Source organism: Kogia breviceps, chromosome 12 (assembly GCF_026419965.1).
Source record: "Kogia breviceps isolate mKogBre1 chromosome 12, mKogBre1 haplotype 1, whole genome shotgun sequence".
Taxonomy (NCBI): Eukaryota; Metazoa; Chordata; class Mammalia; order Artiodactyla; family Physeteridae; genus Kogia; species Kogia breviceps.
Window position 1 is genome coordinate 1,637,936 of NC_081321.1, and position 19,758 is coordinate 1,657,693.

General features: G+C 48.8%; 1 protein-coding gene and 1 pseudogene across 4 annotated transcripts in view; one reads left to right on the forward strand and one right to left on the reverse strand.

The window, feature by feature from the left end:
- Positions 1-19,758, reverse strand: part of WNT5B (Wnt family member 5B) — a 90,684-nt gene that overhangs the window by 18,595 nt on the left and 52,331 nt on the right. The window contains exon 1 of one of the 4 annotated variants that reach the window (XM_067008470.1): positions 16,092-16,163. The exons of the other annotated variants lie outside the window; for them this stretch is intronic. The gene's annotated coding sequence lies outside the window, so the exon portion shown is untranslated. Of the gene's footprint in view, positions 1-16,091; positions 16,164-19,758 lie in introns of those variants that run through there. 4 annotated transcript variants of the gene reach the window in all.
- Positions 10,201-10,327, forward strand: LOC131767501 (U6 spliceosomal RNA; annotated as a pseudogene).

Below are 19,758 nucleotides of genomic sequence, written 5' to 3' on the forward strand. Positions count from 1 at the left end.
CCAGGCCTGAAATCTTGGTGTCCTTCACGACACCTCCCTCACCCATACCCTCCATGTCAAAGCAATTGTCAAGGCCTCTTTTTTTTTTTTTTTTTTTTTTTTTTTTTTTTTTTTTTTTTTTTTGCGGTATGCGGGCCTCTCACTGTTGTGGCCTCCCCCGCTGCGGGGCACAGGCTCCGGATGCGCAGGCCCAGCGGCCATGGCTCACGGGCCTAGCCGCTCCGCGGCACGTGGGATCTTCCCGGACCAGGGCACGAACCCGTGTCTCCTGCATCGGCAGGCGGACTCTCAACCACTGCGCCACCAGGGAAGCCCTCAAGGCCTCTTGACTGTGACTCCCTCACACTTTAAAAATGTATTCCTGACTCTCCATTGCTACTGCCGTAGTCTGAGCTACTACAAGAGCCTGCTAACTGCCCTTTTCCCTCCAACAAATTGTGTCTTATACCCCATCTCATCTATTGAACGATTGAATGAATTCCCTCCGCACGCAGTCCTCCAACTTCCAAGGTAACAGCCGGCTACAGGTTTCTCGAAATATGGTCCCCAACTAACAGCATGAGCATCACTTGAAAACCGATTAGGAACAGAGATTCTCAAGCTCCACCCAGACCTACTGAATCCGAAACTCTGAGGGTGGTGCCTATAGCAAATCCGTTTCAACAAGCCATCTGGTGGTTCTGACGCCCAAGAAAATGTGAGAACCACCGTCGTAGAACCATCCATAGTAATACGCAGCGAATTAAAGCATGAAGTCTTTCAAATAACATATAGATGGATGGATGGATGGATGGATGGATGGATAGATGGATTTTAATGGCAAATTTCTACATAAAATGCCTGGAACCAGTGGCTCCTCCCCTGGGGGCTAAAGATATCTGGAGACCACAGAACCACAGAACATGCAGACCAAGCACTGTCTCCAGAATGAGTAAATATGTCCACGTACTTCCACTCTGGCAGTCTACGTATATGTACATCCTTGTAATTAATAAAATACTTATTCACTTAAAAGTGCTACTGGGCTTCCCTGGTGGCGCAGTGGTTGAGAGCCCGCCTGCCGATGCAGGGGACGCGGGTTCGTGCCCCGGTCCGGGAGGATCCCACATGCTGCGGAGCAGCTGGGCCCGTGAGCCGTGGCCGCTGAGCCTGCGCGTCCGGAGCCTGTGCTCCGCAACGGGAGAGGCCACGACAGTGAGAGGCCCGCGTACCGCAAAAAAAAAAAAAAAAAGTGCTACTGATATCTGTGGTGATGCTAGTATATTACAATTCAAGGACTATATTAAAACCATTGAATTATACACTTTAAATGGGTGAATTATATGGTATGTGAGTTATATCTCAATAAAGCTGTGACATTTAAAAAACATGTTCCTGAAGACACAGCAGTTCCACTCTCCTGGAGGAATCTGCCCACGTGCACAACAGAATATGTGTCAAGACTAGAACAGCCTCAAACTGGAAATAACACACATGTCCGTTATAGTTTATTACAAGGTATTGAGTAGAGTTCCCTGTGCTACACAGTAAACCCTTGTTGTTGATCTATTTTATGTACGGTGGCATATGCATCTGTTAATCCCATACTCCCGATTTATCCTTCGCAACCACCTTTCCCCTTCGGTAACCAGAAGTTTATTTTCTAAGTCGCTGCGTCTGTTTCTGTTTTCTAAATAAGTTCACTTGTACTATTTTCTAGATTCCACATGTAAATGATGTCATATAATATCTGTCTTTCTCAACACAGATATTTTTAAATGGGAAAATACCTAATGATTTGAGGGAATCTTTATATACTCTCTCAGTGGAAAATATAACTATTTTGTCTCCTGGGGCACATAACTTTTTTTTTCTTACTTAAAAAAGGGTCCTCACACTTAAAAAGAAACCTCTGCCTTCAGTGAACGTTGGAAAATTTAGGTACAGAGACAGCTGGCTGGAGGGCAAGTGGAGCTGGCAGGGAGGGAGGGGCTCGGGGGGTTCAGTGCAAACCACGTGGGCTGGTTACACAAGCGCAAGGCCTGGACCAGCCATGCAAGAAACAGCAGCTACCTCGGCCACTCGCTCCAGGAAAGAGGACCTGGAAAAACCTCCTCTGTCTCTCCTTTTGGGGCGGGGTACATAATTGCTATTTAGTCCTATAGCTAGCTGTTTCCCTGGCGTGCATTTCTCTCCATAGACACTTTTCTCTTTAAAATATTTTCTTAAGGAGAGACCAGAGATTAATGCAATGATGAACCCAGACTTTATCAGAAAGTTCCATAACCTCCTACAGAGTCCCCTGGTGACTGTTCTCCTCAGCTCAGCTAAGGCAGCCTCAGCAAGTTCTCCCACGGGTCCCCCTCTGTCCCTGGGTCTCTCTCTAGTTCTTCCTTCTAAGCTTTGCCCAGTGAACCCTCTCAGCCTTAAGGCATACAGCATTCCTTTTTGTGATATTTCTCAACAGTTGCTGGAGATGAAAATAAGAAGGTTTTGGGTCTTTTTCGAGGGGGAATCCCAGCTCCACCATCTGACTCTTTGCAGCCCCTCGGGAAGCCTTATCTCGCACACACTGTGTCGTTTCTCCTGTGTCTCTAGCATTCAGGACAAATCACGTTCTGGGGGTGAGGTGAAGGGTAGGGAGTGGGTAGGAGTGGTGAGGTGGTCATTGTGGCCTTTCAGAGAAATGCAAAACTGCCCTTCCCCAGAAACGAGTTTGTCCTTCACAGTGATAAGTTTGCCACAGTAACAAACTTCCCACTGTTTGGGAAGGAGAGAGCAAACCCACCCCAACACAACCGGATTCTGAGACCACCCCGCTAAAGACTAATTCTTTTCTTTTTCTTTTTTTTATGGCTGCACTGGGTCTTCGTTGCTGCACGCGGGCTTTCTCTAGTTGCGGCGAGCGGGGGCTACGCTTCGTTGCGGCGTGCGGGCCTCTCATCACGGTGGCTTCTCTTGCTGTGGAGCACAGGCTCTAGGCACGCGGGCTTCAGTAGTTGCGGCACGCGGGCTCAGTAGTTGAGGCTCTAGAGCACCAGTAGTTGTGGCGCACGGGCTTAGTTGCTCTGCGGCATGTGGGATCTTCCCGAACCAGGGCTCGAACCCGTGTCCCCTGAATTGTCAGGCGTATTCTTAACCACTGCGCCACCAGGGAAGCCCTAAAGACGAATTCTTGATGTTTCAGAGAAACATGATTCCCCAGGTCCCAGGGCCTCAGGAAGTGTAAACGTGTCCTCTGCATCTGCTGCAACCCAAGGAGCAGGCCGTGCCAGTCCCCAGACTCTGGCCCCTGCAAGGTTCCCAGAGGGGCCGATCCCTGCTGACCCCCCTCACCTCACTTGGAAAAGCAGAGTTTTCTCCCTGGGTACCAAGGAAAAGTCCATCGGAAGATAAGAAAGGGGAATTTTTCCTCCTCACGAATCCTGATAAACTAGTTTAAAAAGATGCTCTAGAAAAGAACGGCCAGAGGTGAGCGTGGTGCAGGAAGCACAGCAGCCACACTTGTGGACTTTGTTTTCAGGGCAGCGGGGAGCGGGAGGGAGAGATGTCTGCGTGCTCCCACCTTTCTCCCGTCATCTGCTTTCACTGGGTCTGCCGGTCTGGGGAAAAGCATTTACCTGTGCCAAGTGTCATCCACTTCTGCACCTTCCTTGGTTGGGACAGAGAGTGAACAAAGCAGTAAATGGAGCTCTGGAGCCCCGTCACCTGCAGGCCAATGACCTCTCTCTAAGCCATGGGCTAACTAGAATTAAAATGTTTATCTTATGTTACCAAGTAAATGTGTTCCTGTTTTTGCAAACCAAAGCGTAGTTTAAAAGGACCTGGGGAAGTCTTACTATTTTAAAAAACAGGACTCACCAACTGTCAGCCAACCAAATCTCTTTGACTAACAAAGTTGTAAAATTTTTGAAATAGAAATGCCTCATGGATGGGGGAGGGGACACACAGGCTAATTTTCCAAACTCCCCACCGCTCTCTATCGCCTCTCCCTTGGCTGCCTCACACATTCATTTTGCTTGTCAGGTTCCCAAAGGCTTTTAAGTAAGTGACTCTCTAATTTAAAGGAACATTAGTATATGCATTATATATATATATATATATATATATATATATATATTTTTTTTTTTTTTTTTTTTTTTTTTTTTTTTTTTTTTGCGGTACGTGGGCCTCTCACTGTTGTGGCCTCTCACGTTGCGGAGCACAGGCTCCGGACGCGCAGGCTCAGCGGCCATGGCTCACGGGCCCAGCCGCTCCGCAGCACGTGGGATCCTCCCAGACCGGGGCACGAACCCGCGTCCCCTGCATCAGCAGGCGGACTCTCAACCACTGCGCCACCAGGGAAGCCCCTGCATTATATATTTTTATACATTACATATAATAGTCATTTTACTACGTGAACAATCATTCTGAACTATTTATAAATCTGGATTTGCACATATGGGGTTTTCTGGAAGCAGTTACATACAGTGGTTCTTTTTTTCTAAACAATCCCATTGTCCGGCCCCAGAAACGGAGAGCTTGGTTAAGCCATTGCCTCGTCTTGCTCTGGTCCCCCCGTGCTCTTCAACGCTTGCTGAACTTGCCGACCTTCTGCTTCGCAAATGGGCCACATTTCCACTTGGAAACACAGGATATAGTCACTTCATTCATTTTTATAAACAAGCGGGAGGTGCCTACTGCAGTGAAAAGAATAGCGGAAGCAGCAGCCTGGACCCACAGGGCTGCAGTGGTGAGGCCAGGCACCGGGGCCTCCACCTCCGCGAGCCAGGCGCCAGGGACACGGCTGAGGAAGGGCCGGATGGAGGGGCTCCCACCCAGAGCAGGAGAGGAGGGGGCATCTGACTGTAGGCCACGGAGCGCCTGGCACCGCCCAGGAGAGGACAACAGGCCCCTAAGATGTCACTCGCCTAGCAATGCAGCATCACCATCCCTCCACTAGGGTAGCCACTGGCCACCCGTGACTACTGAAAGTTAAAATGACTCAGGACTTCCCTGGCGGTCCAGTGGTCAGGAATCGGCGCTTTCACTGCCGTGGGCCCGGGTTCAAGCCCTGGTTGGGGAACTAAGATCCCGCGTGCTGTGTGGAGTGGCCAAAAAAAAAAAGCTAAAATGACTTGAGGTCGAGCATTCCGGTCTTCAGTGGCAGTGGCCACATTTCAAAGGCTCAGTACCCTCGTGGGTCTTGTGGCCGTTTTTTTTTGTTTTTGGTTTTTTCTGCCACATCGCACAGCACGCGGGATCTTAGTTCCCCAATCAAGGATTGAACCCGCGCCCCCTGAAGTAGAAGCGCGGAGTCCTAACCACTGGACCGCCAGGGAATTCTCTGGGTCTTGTGGCTTTTGTTGGGGACAGCTCAGGTCACAGAACACTTCCATCGTCATAGGGACTTCACGGACCGAGCTCGTCTAGACTGGCAGCCAGGCAAGAAGAACCAACCATCAGCACCGTCACCAAAACCACAAGCTCCACCTGAAATCTGTGAGCCAGTTGCGTTGCGTGTAGTAAAGGCTAGAACAGAGGCTGACACGCAAGACACTACGGGCACGTGGGCAGTAAAGGCGGCCGACCTAACCCACGGTCCAGGGTCACCCACCCACCAGCCAGGGAGGTAAACTTTCTAGTCCAGTAACTTCTCACCCTCACAGTTAATCACTAGGAAAAGCAGATGCAGTAATGACATGGGGAGTAATTTCCCATCATCCGAACTAAACGACGAACTATTTCGTATTTGCTACTCAGTATAGGAAAAAGGTCAGACCCAGCGAAAATGCCAGAGAGTAATTCAAAGGAAATTCTTTCTGTGACTCCAACTCAATACATTTAATCGAGCATCTACTACGTCTTGGTCAAAGATGAGTGAAATTGTTCTCATCTTTCAGGGGCGGGGCAACGGGCCAGACTGCAATACTGAGCAGAGTAACATGTCACAGTGGAGGTACCAATGGCTGTCCAGCTGTTTCCCTAGTAAGTGTATCCGATTATTAATCCTTAGAAAGACAGGTTAACTCCTAAGGAGGGGGTGCTTCATGATGGAGGTGGTGGTGTTTTTAAAAAATTAATTAATTAATTAATTTTTGGCTTCATTGGGTCTTTGTTGCTGCGTGCAGGCTTTTCTTTAGTTGCGGCGGGCGGGGGCTACTCTTCGTTGTAGTGCGCGGGCTTCTCACTGCGGTGGCTTCTCTTGTTGCAGAGCATGGGCTCTAGGCATGCGGGCTTCAGTAGTTGTCTCACATGGGCTCAGTAGTTGTCGCACACGGGCTCAGTGGTTGTGGCACGCGGGCTCAGTAGTTGTGGCACACGGGCTTAGTTGCTCCGCGGCATGTGGGATCTTCCCAGACCAGGGCTCGAACCCGTGTCCCCTGTGTTGGCAGGCGGACTCTCAACCACTGCACCACCAGGGAAGCCCTGATGGAGGTGGTGTTTGAACTTGTCCCTCGGAGGACGGGCAGGATTCCCACAGGTGGATGTGGGAGGGGGAGGCCTTCCCACTGGACGAAGGTCAGAAACACGTAATGCATTTTGAGAATGACAAGAACATCATATAACAATTGCATGTCCAAAATTCAACTGTAGAAAATACAGAATGAGAAAGAGAGAGAGAGAGAGGGAACCAAAATTCAAAGAAAAACAAAAGTCATCAATTCCTGGCAAGGCAGGCTCCCTCATCCTGGGACCACCTTACTGAAGACCGCAGGACACCCCCCACTCCAGGAGTCTGGGCCTCTGTCTGCAATCTGCAGGACACCGAAGACACTCCAGCAGGAGAGAGGCAACATCAGATCTGCACTCAGGAAGGCTGGCGATGTTTGCTGTTTGTGGAGTGACAGCCCAGAGCTTGGGGCCCAGCTGGGAGGGCCGACCCCGCAGGAACACAACGAGGGCTGAAGGAGAAGCTTGTCAGCCCGCGTGGGCAGGACGGGAGGAGGTATGGTCTGTGCTACACAGTCGTGAGGGTGACAAATGTCAGGAGTGGGGACCAGCCACCAGCACAGGCCCTCAGACCACTTGCCTTCGGTCACGGCTGAACTGAAATTAAGAATACTGATGGGAGAGGACTTCCCTGGCGGTCCAGTGGCTAAGATTCTGCACTCCCAATGCAGGGGGCTGGGGTTTGATTCCTGGTCAGGGAACTAGATCCCACATGCCGCAACCGAAAAAAAAAAGAAAGATCCTGTGTGCTGCAGCTAAGACCCGGTGCAGCTAAATAACTAAATAAAAATTTAAAAAAAAATACTGATGGGAGCATGTCTGCACGTGGCTTTGGGGAGAGCTCATGATTTTCATGCTCCTCTCCAAGGCTACATCGGGTGGCTGGGGAAGGTTTGATCTCCACTGGATCTGGCCAGCTTGCAAACATGTCCTTGACCCGAGAGAGGCACCACAACTGAAAACACAAACAGCCTGAAGTGTGTATACATCTACGAGGAGTCAGCAGCGATGCATTTATTAAAATCAACACGAATGTCAGTTAATCGTAGAAATAAGTATTAATAACTTCTGCATCCCTGGGTACCTATGCATTTATGTGCTGAGATGTTACTTCACCCCTTACGACATCTTCCCACTTGGGACCCTCACAGCTATTCGTGGCAGAGCTCATGGGCCGGTCACACGGCTCGATCACATTTTCCAGCGCTCAGATGTCCTAAAATGGTCATAGGACTGAGCTCTTCCTCGTGGAATGTCAGAAGAAATGATGTCGGCAACTCCCAAGTTTGGCCCACGAAAACCCCCCCCCAAGCTGTACCCCGTGCCCCTCAGCCTCGTGTGGACAAGCACAGCAGATTCAAGGAGGACTAAAGCCAGAGTCACAGACAGAAGCAGCCCAGGTCCTGGAGTTGCTGCCTGGAGAGCTGCTGGCCGATAAGGAACATGCATTTTGGTTTTCACAGGGGCTAGAAATGAACTTCTACAATTTTAGAGCCGATTTACAGCTGGCACTTGTTCGTGACAGGAGCTAGTATGAGCTTGACTAACACCAACTCTCACAGCCTATCCTACTTTGTATTAGACTCATGTATAGACTTTCAAAAATCCCCTTTCAGACTGTAAACACCTCTGTGTGTTTGGAGTTGCTCAAAAGGTTGCTAAGTAAGTCTACCGAAGGGACGGCAGCTGTGGTCAGGACACAATCCTCATTAAAAATACAGAGGGGGGAGAGATGAAGTGGGAGACTGGGACTGACATACACACACTGCTATATATAAGATAGGTGGCTAATGGGAAGCTCCTGTCCAGCACAGGGAACTCGACTCAACACCATAATGGCCTATGTGGGAAAAGAATCTAAAAAAGAGTGGATACATGTGTATGTATAACTGATTCACTTTGCTGTACACCTGAAACTAACATAACATTGTAAATCAACTCTAACAAAAATTTTTTAAAAATACAGAGAGGCATCCAGACACACAGGCGTATAAGGACAGAGAGTGGACGGGAAAACAGGCCTGAATTCCTGTTGTTTGAGGTCTATGACATTTTGTCTGTCTTGAAAGACAGTAAAGCACAACATCCTAGAGATATTAAAAAAGAAAAGAAAGCATAATCCTATATTAAGCTATTCACCTACAGCAAGACCTAAGCAACAGCACATTGTGTTTTACTAATGCAGTTCTAGCCCTTCATACTTGGGACTCCAGACACACCTGCTCTACATCCCTGATGCCTCATGGAGATGGTGAACGGCTGAACCACATAAGCCCTAAAGTCCTTTCCAGCCCTCACAGCCCTGGCATCTACTGACCAGTCCACCAGTCCAGTTAAACTGGCTTATTAAGTCTATTAGGCAATTTGTTATGCTTTCAAAGTCAATTGTCTAAAAAATTTCCAACCTTTCATGAAGGTAAAGCCTAATAAAACATTAAAGTAATTTTTAGTTTTGAATAACAAGTTAATTAAGATGATTGGATAGTGTCATTAAAAAAAAAATCTCATCTTGTGATAGGTAAAAAATATTATCGCATTTTGGGCTTCCCTGGTGGCACAGTGGTTAAGAATCCGCCTGCCAATGCAGGGGACACAGTTTTGAGCCCTGGTCCGGGAAGATCCCACATGCCGCGGAGCAACTAAGCCCGTGTGTCACAACTACCGAGCCTGCGCTCTAGAGCCCGTGCATCACAACTACTCAGCCTGCACTCTAGAGCCTGTGAGCCACAACTACTGAGCCCACGAGCCACAACTATTGAGCTCGTGAGCCACAACTACTGAGCCCGCGTGCCACAACTACTGAAGCCCGCGCACCTAGAGCCCGTGCTCCGCAACGAGAAGCCCCCGCAATGAGAAGCCCACACACCGCAACGAAGAGTAGCCCCCGCTCGCTGCAACTAGAGAAAGCCCGCGCGCAGCAACGAAGACCCAACGCAGCCAAAAATAAATAAATAAATAGATAAATAAATTTATTTATTTTAAAAAATACTATCTCATTTTAAACTGCATTTCTTTGATTATTCACAAGGGCAGACGCGTTTAGATGATTCTCAGGCATTTGTATTTCCTCTTTCATATGTCATTTAGTTTTAAGAGGAGAACACTTCAGCAGGACCACATCTTTCAGCCAGCGGCCAACCGAGGGAGGCCAGAGGATCCTGCCCAGAACTGTCACCAGCTCTGGGGACAGAAGTGTAGGACTCCTCACCTTGGTTCAGCTCTGTCTCTCTGAGCGCACACCTGGCTTTCATTAGGTGTTAAATGCAGTGGAAGCACAGCATTGGCGGCGAGCAGGGGTCCATGTTTATTCTCTTTCTGTGACAGCCACTTCCAATGAAGGAAAAAAATAGGGTTACAAATCCCACCCAGGATCTGGAAAGCCAGCTGGGCTGCTGGGGCTTCTTTCTACTTCGCCATGAATAAACATTCTACAGAGGAGCCCTGAACAAACAAAGCCTCTAATCACGTGTGAGGCAGATAGGTCCCCAAACTCCACTAGCCAGGCGACACTGGCTTTGCCTGGCGGACTCCAGCGCAAAAACGTGCTTTTGCCGAAGAAACCCTGTGACTCTGTAACCGGATATGGGCTGAAGTCACTCAGAGGACGGAAGTGTTGAATCGGGGGGCGTGTTTTGGCTCTGCTGCTTTTTCCCAAAGCTAACCACGCTCTGTGGCCACCACCCTATCCCAACGTCGCCCGCTGGGTTCCACCAGCAAAACAAAACAACACTGTGGGGTTCAAAAGCAGTTAGAAATTTCGTTTACAAAAACGGATTGAAGTGCCCGCCGCCGCCGCAGCAGCAGATCTGCTAAAATTGGAAAGACACAGAGAAGATCTATATCTTCTGTACGTACCTTCGATACTAGCATGGCCTCAGCAAGGGTGATGCAGATTTGTGACAAGGTCCCTATTTTATATGTCGGTTATACCTCGGTAAAAAAAAAAAAGATTTAAAAAACTGCCAGAGATGAAAATTCTAACGAGGACCCTCATTAGATGGGCCTAACGCCCAGTAGCCAGTGCCCCCAAGTTCCAGTCAAGGACACATTAGCAGGAGCAAGAACAAGGCAGGAGCGTTCTTGCTCTTCTGCAGAGGGCCTCAGTCTCGCGGGTGCCCCCATGTGGGGTGTCAGGGACTGGCAGGCCAGCTGGGTCTGGCGCTCTGACATGTGTCGCGGCTTTCCCGTGGTGCCCTTGTCCTCCCTGAGGCACCGAGAGGCCGCATCCCCTGCCCCGCAGAAAGGCCTGTGTTTTTCACCTACAGGAACGTGAACACGAATCCCGATGACAATTTCCAGCTTCAAGTGGCCGGACCCCCAGGAAAATCTCAGTGACAAAAGGTACTCGTGTTTGTGTCAAGAGAAAGCACACACCCAACCTGAAAAGCCAGTATCAACAACCGAAGTGACAATGGAAAACTGCACAGCAGAACCCAGCAAGTATAATGTGACCCGACTGGGCTCCATAGGGAACAGCACGGAGCGGGGTACGGCAACGATGAAACGACTGTATTTTTCCAACATTAAGGAAACATCCTCAAAGACGGAGGCGGACCCAGAAAGGTCTGTGTGTTCTCTGTCCCAGTTCCTGGCCAGTCCCGGGATGCTCCCCATGACACAGAGTCTCTGATCTAGGCTTTAAAAAACAGCTTCCTTTTCCCTCTCTCTCTCTCACCCTACTCCCCACCTGCAACACAGATTAACCAAAAAAAAAAAAAAAGTGATCAGACGGAAAGAATATTTATAGAGTGCCAACTGCATACACTGTACCAGGGGCTGCAGGATGTGGGTGAGAAGAAAGACAAACTCCCCGACCTAGTTCGGCGAGCGTAGCCAGGCCAGAAAGGTCCAGGGAGGGTGTGGCAGTTACTGGGCAAGGGTGGCCGCGGGGCTGCGGGTGAGGGTTAAGGCAAAGCGCCCGGCCCTTTTCAATTCCAGGGAGCAGCTGCCACAGAATCTCTACCTGTCTGATCGGCCCATTGAATAAACAGAACTTGTGATCATTTGTACGCATAGAAGTAAACCTCCCTTGACCTGTTAAGCCTCCTCTGACTTAAACAAACAAACAGCTTTAAAAAAAAAAACTGAAACAAAATATACATAGAGTAAAATACGCAAATCTTAAATACACAGCTTGATGAATTTTGACATTCGTCTACACCCATGAAACCACCACCCACATCCAGGTGCATCTAACCATGAAGCAAACCAAACCGGTATGCTTGTAGAAAAATGCAGAATAGAATCTGGTGGATCTCTGATACGCCTTTTTAAAGTTGTTTTATTGCTGTTGTTGATTTTATTTTGATGTTTAGAGATAGTTTACTCTTTTTTGGGAGGGGAGGTTGTGGGGGAGGTCCACTCAAGCAGGAGCTAGGAAACATTCTCCTGACAGGCACTAGGTGACACTCACCCAGGATGGAATATTCTGCTTGTTTAATCTTTCAGGATCCCGAACATCTAAGAAATGTTTAAGAAAACATTCAGGCTCCAACCTAACGCTGCCATATATTTGCATCCTTCCTGTTTAGAAAGGGGTGTGAAGCACCTCAACTTTCATATGGAATCTGGGTGCTTTCTCACGCAAAACACCACAGACTTAATCCCTCCAACTTTTATTTTTTTTGCGAGCCATTGCTTTTCCTGGGAGAATAGCAAATGATAGAAAATATTATTTTCAGGTTTTCAACTCTCCCTTTTCCAGATTTGTCTTAGAATTTAATGGACAGAATAAAAAAAATTTTTTTTTAAGGAAAAACAAAACAGAGAATTCCCTGGCGGTCCAGTGGTTAGGACTCGGCACTCTCGCTGCTGGGAGCCAAGGTTTGATCCCAGGTCGCAGAAATAAGTTCCCGCGAGACCAAGTCATACATCGTGGCGGGGGGTGGGGGCTGGGGGGTGGGAGAAAAGCAAAACAAACACCTCCCACCCTCAGTGTGGAACATGATCCAGGCATCAGAATGGAGCAAGCAGCTCTCTCCCAGAGCCAAGGATAATTCAAGATGATCTAATTTAAACCATGGGATTCTTTGTTGTTGTTGTTTTAAATTGAAGTATAGTTGATTTACAATATTGCATTAGTTTCAGGTGTACAGTATAATGACTGAGTATTTTGCAGATTATACTCTAGTATACATTATTACAAAATAATGGGTATAATTCCCTGTGCTGTACAATATATCCTTGTTGCTTCTCTAGTTTATATTGGGTTGGCCAAAAAGTTCGCTCGGGTTTTTCCATAAGCTGTTACAGAAAAACCCAAACAAATTCTCTGGCTAATCAATATATAGTAGTTTGTTAATCCCATACCTCTAATTCGTTCCCTCCCCTCCTTCAACCATGAGATTCCTTATGGTGGTTAAGGATTAACAAATGCTCAAATCTTAAGCGCTTCCTATCTTATACTATATAACACAGAAAAATATTAGCATATTAATTCACATAGTAGCCACGGCTTTCCGTCGGCGTTTGACACCTCACAGGGTGTTTGTAGTAAATGCTACGTTTACATGGAACATTACGATGGTCGGGTAGCAGCCTAAGGAAGCGGATGCGCCGTTTCTAACGTGAAGCATAACACAGGCTGCTGCTGAGGTCACAGCGCGGCTCCCTCTCTTCCACTCTGCCTGCCAGGACAGCTTCTTAGCTTACGTATTAGTTTTCAAAGTATGTCAAACTTTTAACATTTATGTATAAAACTGGGAGAATGGAGAACCGGGCAAAAAGGGGATCCCAGGGCTTCCCTGGTGGCGCAGTGGTTGGGAGTCCGCCTGCCGATGCCGGGGACGCGGGTTTGTGCGCCGGTCCGGGAGGATCCCACGTGCCGCGGAGCGGCTGGGCCCGTGAGCCGTGGCCGCTGCGCCTGCGCGTCCGGAGCCTGTGCTCCGCAACGGGAGAGGCCACAGCAGTGAGAGGCCTGTGTACCGCAAAAAAAAAAAGGGGGGGGGGGGAAATCCCAAAGGTGGGGATTCCTGATTCCCCACAGCACTTTTTCTTTTAAGATATTTTATCATTTATTTATTATTTATTTATCCGCCCTCCACCCAGCACTTTTAACAGCCTCTCCTGCCATCACTCTGTCTGGAGCGGCTGCTTTTCCTCGCCTGCTGCGGTTTATCAATGAGCACCCCCATCACTCAGTGCCACAAGTGAGCCCACGTCTGTGCACTTCTGCCCACGTCTGATTATCCTTCCAGACGCACAGAGTTTCAGTGAAACATCGTACGAAGGCAAGCCTGCGTGCGGGGCTCCCAGAAGCTGTGGCGGGCCCAGGAAAGACCCCATGACTTTGAGAAGGTCACGTCTCATTATTCTACGCCTTGTTTTCTCCACTTGTAAAACCCCGTGCTGTCCTCACACGTCCTCACGGCGCCCTTGAGGCTTCAAAGGGAAGCATCGTCCCATCTCTAGGTTTCCCTCTGACCGCTTAGTCCCCGCGACCAACTAAATCAAGGAATTCTTGAGGGTCCACAGCAGGCACGGACAACTTGAAAGAGTTACCTGAACTTTTGGCTTTAAACAGTACTGTTTAAACATAAACAGCGAACAACAGACAAAGAACCTCACTGAGTTCAGAGCTGAGACCAAGTCTTCCAGCTTTAGGGGCAGTGTGGACAGGGTTTCCTGCTGCTTTCACGCCCTGACACGGGGGTGGGGGGGAAGCCGTGCTTGGACTTAGTGGCCTCTTTGGGAACGCCCGGGGATCAGGAAAGCCGCGGATCCCATGATGTAAAGCTGTGATCTTTATCTCCAGCCATCTTTTCTGGAGTGTGAAGGGTTAACACCAGGAAGGCGAGATTTTGCTTTTGTGCCCCTTGAGCTCCTGGCTGTTTTTTTTTAAACCTTTAACCCTGTTCTCTTGGCAGAAAAGGGGACCTGGCTGTGAACTCGGCATCAGGGCCGACCCTTAGTCCTCCTCTGGGTCTGACACGATGTAAGAAATGTGAATGCTCTGGTTCACCCGAACAGGGCTTTCCAGCAAAGCCTGGCTCAGCGCCAGCACACTTCCCAACGGGAATAACCTTCAAACTCCGGCCCCATAAGGCTGCAGACAGCAGAGTCCCAGGCCCGATATGGAGTCACAAACCAGTTCTGAGTAGGACGGATCTTAATCCCCTCCCCGCCTTTGAAATATTTATCAAGATATGGCAGACCTAGGAGGGTCCTGGCAACAATGGCCTTTCCCCGCAGAGAGAGCACAGCCTCGGGCCGGGGGGCGGCAGTCAAGGCAGCTGTCCACCCAGGCGGTGAGAGTCTGGAGTTCACCCAGCCCTTGTGTGCCCCACGGCCTGTGCCTACTTCCCTTGGAAAAGAGAACTGAAACTGGTTAAAAACAGTTCCTCTCCAACCCCACCAGCCCTCTGCACTGAAGCTCCGGAGAGAGCCCGGCGTGCAGCACCCATGCTCACAAACAAGAAACAGCGCTCGATAAAGATGGATACGCGCTCTGTTGCTGTAAATAAGTTCATTTATATCATTTTTTTAGATTCCACACATAAGTGATATCATACAATATTTGTCTTTCTCTGTCTGACTTACTTCACTTAGTATGATAACCTCTAGGTCCATCCATGTTGCTGCGGAAAGAGACTCACAGACACAGAAAACGAACACAGGGTTACCAGAGGGGATGGGGGGGGGAGGATAAATTAGGAGCTTGGGATGAGCAGATACACACGTCTATGTATAAAATAGATAAACAACAGAAACCTGCTCCATAGCACAGGGAACTGTATTCAATGTCGTGTAATAACCTATAATGGAAAAGAATCTGAGAAAGAATAGATACACATTGTGTACATACGTGTATGTATATTCATAGATATGTGTGTGTACGTATATATAGCTGAATCACTTTGCTGTACACCTGAAACTATACTGTAAATCAACTATACCTCAATTTAAAATAAAAGGTTAAAGAAATGGATGCGTAGGAGCCCCTCCTCTCTCCAGATATTCTGCCTTTCCCACCTCCCCCTTCTCAGCAGGAGTAAACGAATCCTTATTCCGGGGGCACTTTGCCCTCTTCCCATCCTGCCCCTCTCCCCTTGCCCTTGGCCACACCCCTCTTTTCCCAGCACTGCCCCCTGCAGCCCCGCCCCCCAAGCTCCCTGAGGGTCTGCTCACCCAGAGGTCACCTGCACCCAGGGGGAGGGGCTGTTCCTCGGTTAAAGGGCTGATAAGGAAGTAACCACTAGAGGGTGACACAATCACACACACGCGGCTTCCCGGGGCCTGAGTGAGGCCAGAGCCCGCCAGGCGTCCCGCCGGAGGCGCAGAGATGGAGCCAGGCGCGAGCGCTTCACCCCGCGGAGCACACACACGGCGGCGCCCGCAGGCTCCGCCCCCGCAGTCTCTGTGTCTCACGCGCGCACACACACACACACACAGACCCACGTCGGCCGTCTACCGACCGGGGCCTCAGGCGTTGCACACGAAAGCCACCCCTCGTCGTGGCCCGTGACCCTTCGCGGAAGGGTCAGCATCTCAGTCACTGGCAGCTGCTGCTTTCACGGACCCTGCTTGTTTGGTGTCGCACAGAAACTGCACCCTAGCCGGGTGCGCTGACAAACTTACTTGCACCGTCAGGGCAGCGGAGCAGTGATTTAGAAAGTGGCTCTAGGTCTAGACCATGGCATTGAAATCCCGGTTCTGGGGGCCGGATTGTCTTGAGCACTTACCTCTGTGCCGTGGCTTCCCCGCCAGGAAACAGAGGCAGTAATGGAACCTACTTCCCAGTCATGTAGGTGGGCCTAGGGGAGGAAGAGCTGAGTCATACTCCTACTAAAGACCTTCAAAGAATGTCTAACACACAATAAATGCGCAATAAATACCAGGTATTCTGGGGACTTCCCTGGTGGTCCAGTGGCTAAGACTCCCGGCTTCCGCTGCAACACTGCAAGGGGCCTGGGTTTGATCCCTGGCTGCGGAGCTAAGATTCTGCATGCTGTGTGGTGCAGCCACAAAAAACAAAAAACAAAAAAAACCCACACCAGCTATTTTGACAACGGCCAGGAGCCCTACTAGGAGGTTCCATGCATTATCCCGCTCAATCCTCACAAAGCTGCCAAGATAAGGAAATCACTAGTCCCATTTTACAGATGAGAAAACCGAGTCTCCAAGTGATGAAATAGCTCGTCCAAAGTCACAGAGCTGGTAAGTGATAAAGTCAAGGTTTTGACCCAAAATCTGTCTGACTAAAAACCCACATTCTATCACTACCTCAAGGGGAAAACTTCGGACTTCACACCAGAGACTCAAAGGCAAAAGATGGTAGGGGGGGACATAATTATTTTAAATATTATTTGTATTTTACTAAAAAAGGAGAGACTTCAAGAAGTATAATTTCACAAAAGTTTTCAATCAGAAGGAAAACCAGGGGGTGGGAGGTTCCAGCAGTACCTGGGAAACCCGCTGGACATGCAAATTCTCAGCACCCCGCCCCCGGCCCCCCCAGATCTCTGACTCAGAGACCTTCGAAGTTACTCTGATAAACATGCAAGTCAGAGAAGCCCAAGAAAGCATGAGAGTTGGTGATGAAAACCTAGGTCGGAGGAAAAAGGATGGATGTGTGTCTGGCAGACTGCGAGTCTGGGACTGTCTCTTGGTTTTCTGAATGCAGCGCGGCTCTTCCTAACGCAGGGAGGAGAGAATGAGGGGTACAGAAACAGGGGGCTCCCCCCACGTGAGGGACCGCCTCATCACGCTCTTGCGAGTTGGCTGTTTCTGCTCCTTTAACCGGCGCATTTCTTAAAAACAGGAAATAACATTTTAAAAATGTTTAACTGTCAGTAAGGACGTATCTGTACAATTTGGGGGCACATCCATGTGGGGCTTTTCTTGATGGTTCATTTATAAAAGAAAAAACCAGAACAGTGTTTATTAGCTCCCTCCTAAGGGCCGGGTTCATCTGAGGGCCCTCCCTTTCCCCTGCGTGGTCTTTCTCAATGAGTTGTCACCACAGTTCTGTGACCAGGAGTGACTTTTCATTTTACAGATGAGGAAATTGAAGCTCAAGGCACCGAAGCCACTCTGGCGGAGGGCGCGCAGGCATAATGGAAGAGCCAGGACTCCACTGCACAACTTGGGCTGCAAGTCCGGGGGACACCTAACTCCTCAGGGCACTGCCTGGGGAACAGCCCTGTGTCAAGGGGCCTCGAGTCTCGGGTACCTAGGGGAGCCCCCCTCGGACCTGGGCCGTCCCAGGGGTCAGTCAATGTCTCAGTGGTCCCCTCTCACTGCCCCCAGGGCGTGAGGCACCAAGCCCTATTGTCGGGCAAAATGAGAAAGACAGCTGATCTAAAATAATTTTTTCCCAAGGCAATCTCTGTTCTAAAAACAGTAGCAAAGTCCAGACCATGAACTAAGAATTTCTGACTTCAGATGCCAAATTCCAGTTCCGGATAGACAACAGTTAAAATAAAGTTTCTTATTCTTGAAAGAGAATAAGAGAAAAAGCTAACTATTCTTTGAAAAGGTGACTCTTTTGGGGGGCCACGTCGCACGGTTTGTGGGATCTTGGTTCCCCGATCAGGGATTGAACCCGGGCCCTCAGCAGGGAAAGTGCCGAGTCCTAACCACTGGGCCGCCAGGGAATTCCCTGCAAAGGAAACTTTCAACATTCTTCAACCCTGAAGAATCAGAACAATGTATGACAGCGTATGTTTGCTACTATGGCGTTCTTATTTTTTTCTAAACTAGTAAGGTAAAGCCAGCCTGTTCTCTAAATAAATTTCCACCCTATGTAATGACTTTCCTCTCAGCAACACTATTCAAATCCGAGGCCTCTCTGTAGTGGTCCCCTAAACTGAGAACATTTTATTTATAACCATCACTCCATTGGCACTTACCCCACTGATAATACGGAAACTATTTTGTAGCGCGTTGCTGGGTCCCGAGTCCTAAGAGGCAGACACACCCTCTGCATCTTTGTCTACTCCAGGGCACAGAGCCGAGCACACCAGCTGCAGGACCATTTCCTGAACGATCGCATGATTGAAAACCCACCTTCCCAAGCGTTCAGTGCTTGGAAATGGCTACATTTACCATATGGCTTGTTTTCTTTTAGGGTTCTCATAGCTACCTGCTTGGTAACAAGTACCTAAGGTGTTTGTTAATATTAACAAATAGTAACTAATACTTGGGGTTATTCGATCAAAGTATTTCTAATCCTTTGGTCGGGCGCCTGAAAATATGAAGGTATATGTTAGGCTTCCCTGGTGGCGCAGTGGTTAAGAACCTGCCTGCCAATGCAGGGGACACGGGTTCAAGCCCTGGTCCGGGAAGATCCCACACGCCGCGGAGGAACTAAGACCGTGCGCCACAACTACTGAGCCTGTGCTCTAGAGACTGTGAGCCACAACTAGGGAAGTCCGTGCGCCTAGAACCTGTGCTCTGGAACAAGAGAAGCCACCGCAGTGAGAAGCCCGCGCACCGCAACGAAGAGTAGCCCCCGCTCGCCGCAACTAGAGAAAGCCCGCGTGCAGCAACGAAGACCCAACGCAGCCAAAATAAATAAATAAATAATTTTAAAAGAGAAAATATATGGTACAGTTAACACTCGAAAGTTGCAAACAACATATTTCAAATGCAGCCGCATTTCCAGTGTAAAAGGAGGGGGTATCCATTCATCCGGGGGCGATTATTAATAGCACCCCGTCTCTTTCGCATGAGTTTTTCCAGTTTGTACATGAAAGGGCACGGTCATCCTCGGGAGAGGGCTCCAGCTACCCAGACCTCAAGCCCTTATTTTTATTGGGGTGGATAAAGCCCTTGTTTACGGGATACAATGAACTAATAATTTGGGAGAGAGTAAACAAATATTTCGGGCTGTTCCAGCAATCTGTTGACATGAGGACAATTTTCACCTATTTATTTACATCTTCATTTCACAATGTTGGTTCTGTTCCAATCTTTTCATTTTTGATTGTGGTAAAATATATATAACGTAAAACTTACCATCTCAACCATTTTAAAGTGTACAGTTCAATAGTGTTAAGTACATTCATAGTGTGCAACAAATTTCCAGAACTTGTTCATCTTGCAAAAATGAAACTCTGTGCCCCCAAACAGCTCCCCTCCCTCAGCCTCTGGCAGCCACCCTTCTACTTTCTGTTTCTGTGATCTTGACTATTCTACATACCTCATATAAGCGAAATAATACAGTATGTGTCTTTTTGTGACTGGCTTACTTCACACAGCATGATGTCTTCAAGCCCCCTCCGTGCTGTGGTGTGTGACAGGATTCCTTTCCTTTTTGAAGGCTGAATAATATTCCATTGTATGGAAGTCTTCAGTAGTTGCAGCACGCGGGCTCAGTAGTTGAGGCTCTAGAGCACCAGTAGTTGT